Here is a 6635-nt window from a genome sequence, read left to right as displayed (position 1 = left end):
AAAGGCAGCTCCCAGGGGTCCCTGGCTGAGAGCCGGGAGGGCCAGCGCCAGCAGGAGAGGGGCCCCCACGGCAGGAGGAGGGGCCCCCAGGGGGATCACACCAACCCAGCTCCCTCCAGGCACATGGACAATGTCAGCAGCCTGGAGCTGGGCGTGGCCCCCCAGACCAGGCTAGGCGGTGAGGAGCAGAGGAGGCCCGGGGAAGGCAGGCCGGGCCACGGGGAGGAGACCGAGGGCCATGAGCAACCTTCTGCCCCCAGGAAGGTAGAGAAGGAGCGGGGCAGCCCCCCCAAGGAGCCCTGGGGCAAGGAGCAGCCAGAAGGGACAACACAACAAGGCGGGGCCCACTGCAAGGTAGGTGGCAGTAGTGTAGTCCCTTCAGCACTATGGCCCCACCCAAATCCCTTCCTGACCTGTCCCCATCCCCCGAGCCTTACAGCCCCAACAGATCCCCCCCAACTCTTCCCAGGCCCTGCAGCCCCCAACAGATCCCCCACCCCACCCCCTCCTGGGTCACTCGAGCTCTGCAGCCCCAAAAGATCCCCCCGACTCCTCCTGGGCTCTGCAGCCCCAACAGATCCTCCCCCCCCCGACCTCTCTTGGGTCACTCGAGCCCTGCAGCCCCAACAGATTTCTACCCCCCCCCCCACCAACCTCCTTCAGGTCATCTGGACCCTGTAGCACCAACAGGTTATCCCCCCCAACCAGAATTACCCACACCCTGCAGCCCCAACCAGATTCCCCCAACCTCCCCAGGGTTATACTGCAGCCCCAACCAGGTCCTCCCAAAACCCCATCCCATCCCCCCATTCCCTGCACCCACCCATGCCTGCAGCCCCAACCCCACCTCCTACCCCAGAAACACTTAGATCCTGTGCCCCCCATCTCCTCCCGACCCTCCCCTTCAATCAGCCAGCCAACTGCAGCCCCAACCCGCCCCCCCCCCCGAACCATCAGCACCGTCCAGACAAAGGGCCAGATACAATTCACTCGGCAGCCTGTCACCTCCTCCCAGGGAGCAGGGGGTCTATCTCCAGCTCTGGCAGGGGAGTGGGGTCTAGTGGGTTAGAGCAGGGGGCTGGGAGTCAGGACGCCTGGGTTCTATTCCCAACTCTCTGTACGACCGTGGGGATAAGTCCCTTCCCCGCTGTGTGCCTCAGTTTCCCTCTGTGTTCAAGGGAGCTACGTAGACTCACCCACTCTGAGATCTTGTGCTGGGCATTGGTGGCATTTTACAAAGACTTGGGTTGTTGCTGAAGTCTGTCTCCGTCTGTCTATCTAGGAGGTGCAGCCGCAGGCAGACGATACGGAGCCAGCTAAGTGAGTATTGACCACATGCCACATACCTTGGAGCCTCCAGTCAAGATGCATGTTCCATTTAAGCTGTGTGTAAGGGACAGGAGGTCACTGTCCCGCTCTGCTCAGCACGGGCGAGGCCTCAGCTGGGTGTTGTGTCCAGGCTGGGCCCTGCACTGTATGAAAGAGGTGAACAAACTGGAGAGAGTCCGGAGGAGAGCAACAAAAACGATCCGAGGTTTAGAAAGCCTGACCCGTTGGGCACGTTCAGTCTAGGGAAGAGATGGCTGAGGGGGGACCTGAGAAGAGCCTTCAGTATGTGAATGGCTTGTATAGTGAAGCCAGAGATCAGTTGTTCTGCAGCACACAAAGGAACCAGCTTCACTTGCAGCAAGGGAGATTTATATTAGACGTTAGGACAAACATTCTAACCCTGAGAACAGTTAACACGGGAACAGGTTACCTAGGGAGATGGAGGAATCGCCATGATTGGAGGGTTTTGAGAATGGGTTGGACAAACATCTGTCAGGTATGCTCTGGGTTTACTTGGCCCTGCCTCGGTGCAGGGCACTGGACTAGATCTCTCTCGAGGTCCCTTCCAGCCCTACACTTCTGATTCTATGCCCAGTTCCTACATACCCCCATCCTTGTCCTTGTCCCTGTCCCTGTCTTGGAAAGACCAAAGGCAGCTTGAAGCCTCCTTTATACCCATACCTTAGGGTCAGGACAGTTTCAGGGTTGCTCAACCTCTGATTTACAGGTAGAGCACAGTGCGCTCTGGCTATTGGCCGAAGCTGCCTCCTGCGACAGCAGAGAACAGCCAGAGCGCAGCACGCTCCAACCGCATCCCTGATCCGTCTCCCACGGCCCCGGGGGGCAGAGAACAGCCAGAGCACAGTGCGCTCCAACCGCATCCCTGATCCGCCTCCCACGGCCCCGGGGGGAGGGGCAGAGAACAGCCAGAGCACAGTGCGCTCCAACCGCATCCCTGATCCGTCTCCCACGGCCCCAGGGGGAGGGGCACAGAACAGCCAGAGCACAGTGCGCTCCAACCGCATCCCTGATCCGCCTCCCACGGCCCCGGGGGGAGGGGCAGAGAACAGCCAGAGCACAGTGCGCTCCAACCGCATCCCTGATCCGTCTCCCACGGCCCCAGGGGGAGGGGCAGAGAACAGCCAGAGCACAGTGCGCTCCAACCGCATCCCTGATCCGTCTCCCACGGCCCCAGGGGGAGGGGCACAGAACAGCCAGAGCACAGCGCGTTCCAACTGCATCCCTGATCCACCTCCCACGGCCTCCGGGGGGAGAGGCACAGAACAGCCAGAGCGCAGCACGCTCCTATCACATCCCTGATCCACCTCCCATGGCCCCGGGGGCAGAGAACAGCCAGAGCCCAGCGTGTTCCAACCGCATCCCTGATCCACCTCTCACGACCCTGGGGGGCAGAGAACAGCCAGAGCGCAGAGCCACAACCTCTCTGCTGAAAACAGGACCAGTGCAGGGCCCTTATGCCAGCTCCTCCCCAGCTAGGGTTACCATCCGTGTGGGTTTCCCCGGACATGTCCGGCTTTTTCAGCTTTAAATGGCCCTCCGGGGGGGATTTCTAATAAAGTAGAAATGTCCGGGATTTCCCCCTTCCCCTCATGCAGAGTGTGGTGCGGCTGATTGGACGGCTGGGCCTGATTGAAAGCCGCTCGTAGCCACTGGAGCCTCTAGCAGCCAGAGTCCCTCCCCCTCCCCCACTCCCTCCTCCCCCGCAGAACAGCGCGGAACAGTGTTTGGGTCCACGTGGAGCCCGCAGCTCTCCCTCTGCCGGGTGAGCGGGGGAGTAGGGCAGGCGGCGGGGTGCAGAGGCTGCAGGGCGAGGAGGAGCAGGGCAGGCAGGGGCATAGAGGCTGCAGGGGCAGGGGCATAGAGGCTGCAGGGGCAGGGGCATAGAGGCTGCAGGGGCAGGGCAGGCGGGAGGCGCAGAGGCTGCAGGGGCAGGGGGGTGCAGGGGCTGCAGGGCAAGGAGGAGCAGGGCAGGCAGGGTCATAGAGGCTGCAGGGGCAGGGCAGGCGGGGGGGCGCAGAGGCTGCAGGGCAAGGAGGAGAAGGGCAGGCAGGGGCACAGAAGCTGCGGGGGGGGGTGCAGGGGCTGCAGGGCGAGTGGGGAGCAGGGGGCACAGAGGCTGCAGGGCGAGTGGGGAGCAGGGGGCACAGAGGCTGCAGGGGCGGGGGGGTGCAGGGGCTGCAGGGCGAGGAGGAGCAGGGCAGGCAGGGGCATAAAGGCTGCAGGGGCAGGGCAGGCGGGAGGCGCAGAGGCTGCAGGGGCAGGGGGGTGCAGGGGCTGCAGGGCGAGGAGGAGCAGGGCAGGCAGGGTCATAGAGGCTGCAGGGGCAGGGCAGGCGGGGGGGCGCAGAGGCTGCAGGGCAAGGAGGAGCAGGGCAGGCAGGGGCACAGAGGCTGCAGGGGCGGGGGGGTGCAGGGGCTGCAGGGCGAGTGGGGAGCAGGGAAGCACTTAGCAACCCCCAACCAAGATCAGAGCGGGAGGGAGGAGGGGGAATGCGGGGTGCTCAGAGGAGGGGGCAGAGTTGGGGCAGGGACTTTGGGGAAGGGGTTGGAATGGGGGCGGAGAAGGGGCGGGGTTGGGGCGGGGGCGGGACTGGGGCCCCGTGGAGTGTCCTCTTTTTTAAATGTTTGAATATGGTAACCCTATCCCCAGCTACAGGGGGGAATCCCAGGGGGCAGTCTCCACCCCACAGTGTACGAAGGGGCCTTAGTGCCCCAGAGGTGTGAGGGGGACTGCGCTTGAGTACATGGGGATGGGGTGTGCTCTAAGAGCCCCCTGCATCCTTGGAGTGGCTCTGCAGGGGGAGCGCCGATGGAGGGCTGTAGGCAGAGGGGGGCATGCAGCTCAAAGATCCAACAGGGGAGCAAGCCAGCAGTTCTGGCCCAGATGGATCCTGGTCCTAACTCCAGTCACTCCAGCCAGGTCCAGGGCTCTGGCATGACAAGACCTCTGGGGCTCAGATTCCCCACTGCCAGTGCTCTCTGTGACCCCAGGTTGCCCAGAGACTATGGCATGGAGCAGGCGGAAGGAGCAGGTGCAGGGGCCAAGTCTGGCCCTGCTGGGCAGCAGGATCTGCAGCAGACCTGGGAAGAGCTGGAGTTGCTGAAGGAGAAGTTCAGCAGGTGAGGGATGCAGAAGCCTGGCCTTTGGGTGGGTGGGGCCTCCTCACAGCCACTCCCCCAGGAGGTGGAGTCTATTACAGCCCTACCCCCTTGTGGGTTGAGTCTGCTCTCATAGCCACACCCACCAGGAGGCAGAGTCTAGTATAGCCCTTCGCCCCTTGGGGGCAGAGCCTGCTCTCCAGTTCACTCGCTTGGCAGTTGAGTCTGTTATAGCCCCACCCCTCTTGGAGGCATCAAGTCTATTCTCACAACACTACCTCCTTGGAGACAGGACCCTTCCCCACATGCACAACTAACCTGTGGGACTCCCCGCTGCAGGTACAAAGAGCTCTGATTGGTGGAGCTGGGTTACCAGTAGCACCTCCTGCCATTGCACAGCTCTGAGTCCCTCCCTCGCTTCTCCCTGAGGTTCAAGTTTCTTGTCACCCTAGGCCCTTCTGGGCACTGTCCAACCCACGTGGCATGGCTCCCCTTGGCCTCCGCTGCACTGCCAGCAACACAGGAGCCTGTAAGAGACCAGCCCCCATTAACGATAATGATGTCTATACTGAGAGAAGGTAGAGATTGGGAATGTATCCCACTGCCTCCACCAATCACACACTGAGTCACATGGGTTCTTAGTTTGTATGCTTCTCTGTCGGGCACTCGGCAAAACAGGGTCCTGAGATCGATCTTGCAAGCTAAGCAGAATTATGTCTCACTAATACTTGGATGGGAAACCTCCAAAGAAAATTCACAGTCCTGCAGAGGATGTGGTGGGGACTCAGTATAGGGTGCTTTCCCCTCACAATCAGCACTGACCCCATACCCCAGCACAGTGCCACCCAAAGCAGGCTGCATCTCAATGCTGGGCAAGAGATCATTATATAAACAGCTCCCATGCCCTCCCCCCCAGAGGCGGCTGCATCTTAGCACCGGACGAGGGATCCCTGTATGAACGCACACGCCACACGCCATCTCAGCACCAGGTGAAAGATCCCTGCATCTGTAGGGAGGTTTTCAAGACAGTCTCAATCTCTTGTCTGTTTCCCCCCAGGCTGCAGGAGGACTATTCCAACACCCAACGCACCAACCAGCTGCTGGAGGAGAAACTTCACCTCATTGTAAGGGCAGCTTCATTGCTGGCAGGGAGCAGTCCCAGATTTGGGCTTACAGACCCCCACATTGAAAGGGAGCAACCCCATGGTCAGATCCATGCACCCTGGAGACTCAGCTGCCCAGACAGGGAACAACCCACTACCTCATTCAATGTAGGCTCTTACACTGGGCCCATCACCGTGTATCTGAGCCTCTAACAGCTGCTCTGTCCATATATTAAGTGCACCATGTAGCTACACTCCCGAGGGACGTGGGGGTCCGGTTTTTCCACCCCACAATCTCTCCCATAGTTCTGATGAGACATGAAGCCAAGTCTCTCTCCCCCGCCCCCCGCCAGGGTATTCAGCTGCCCTGACAATTTGCACAGAGGTTTGGATATTAACCCGGGTATCCCAGCCAAATCCCAAACCACTTCATGGCCCTAAATTGCTCCCTGCCTGGCAGTTTCAATCAGACACGGGATCATCCCACATGTCGTATCTTCAAATGCTGTCCAACATTGTTGTGCAGATGTTAAACAGCCCCCATATCCCACCCCAGAGGTGGCTGCATCTCAGCGCTGGGGGACCAGGAGTCCCGACTCCCAGCCTCCCTCAAGCACTAGGCCATTCTTCCCCTGACCGTCTAGTCTTGCTGTCCTGAGCCCTTTGCTGTCTCCCTCCCCCCGCAGGCTCAGAGCATGGCAGCTGAGAAACAAACCCTGAACCAGCACATTACTGAGCTGCTCGAGAGGCTTATTAGTGCCCAGAACACCATCTGCACGCTGGAGAGACTCAACGTGAGCTCCTGGGTGGGGGAGGCGGGCGGCCTGGGGAGCACAGACTGGGGGAGCACGGGGAGGGTTCCTGGCAGTGGGGGTGGCGTGTGGGCTATGGGGGGGGGGCAGGCAGAAGTGGTGGTGGGAAGGAGTGGGAAATGCTTCCATCTGTGGAGTCAAAAATCCAGTACCACGGAAATGTTGCTAGATTCCGGAGCCAGTGGCAGCCTCGCATTTTTAGAGCCAAACAGGTGAGGAATTAGTGCTGTGTATCCCTGGGAAGCTGGGCCTCAGCTTTCTAACAGCGCAGA

This window comes from Emys orbicularis, chromosome 7, assembly GCF_028017835.1.
Source record: "Emys orbicularis isolate rEmyOrb1 chromosome 7, rEmyOrb1.hap1, whole genome shotgun sequence".
Lineage (NCBI taxonomy): Eukaryota > Metazoa > Chordata > Testudines > Emydidae > Emys > Emys orbicularis.
The sequence above is the reverse complement of the archived record's forward strand: the minus strand, read 5'-3'. Positions refer to the sequence as shown.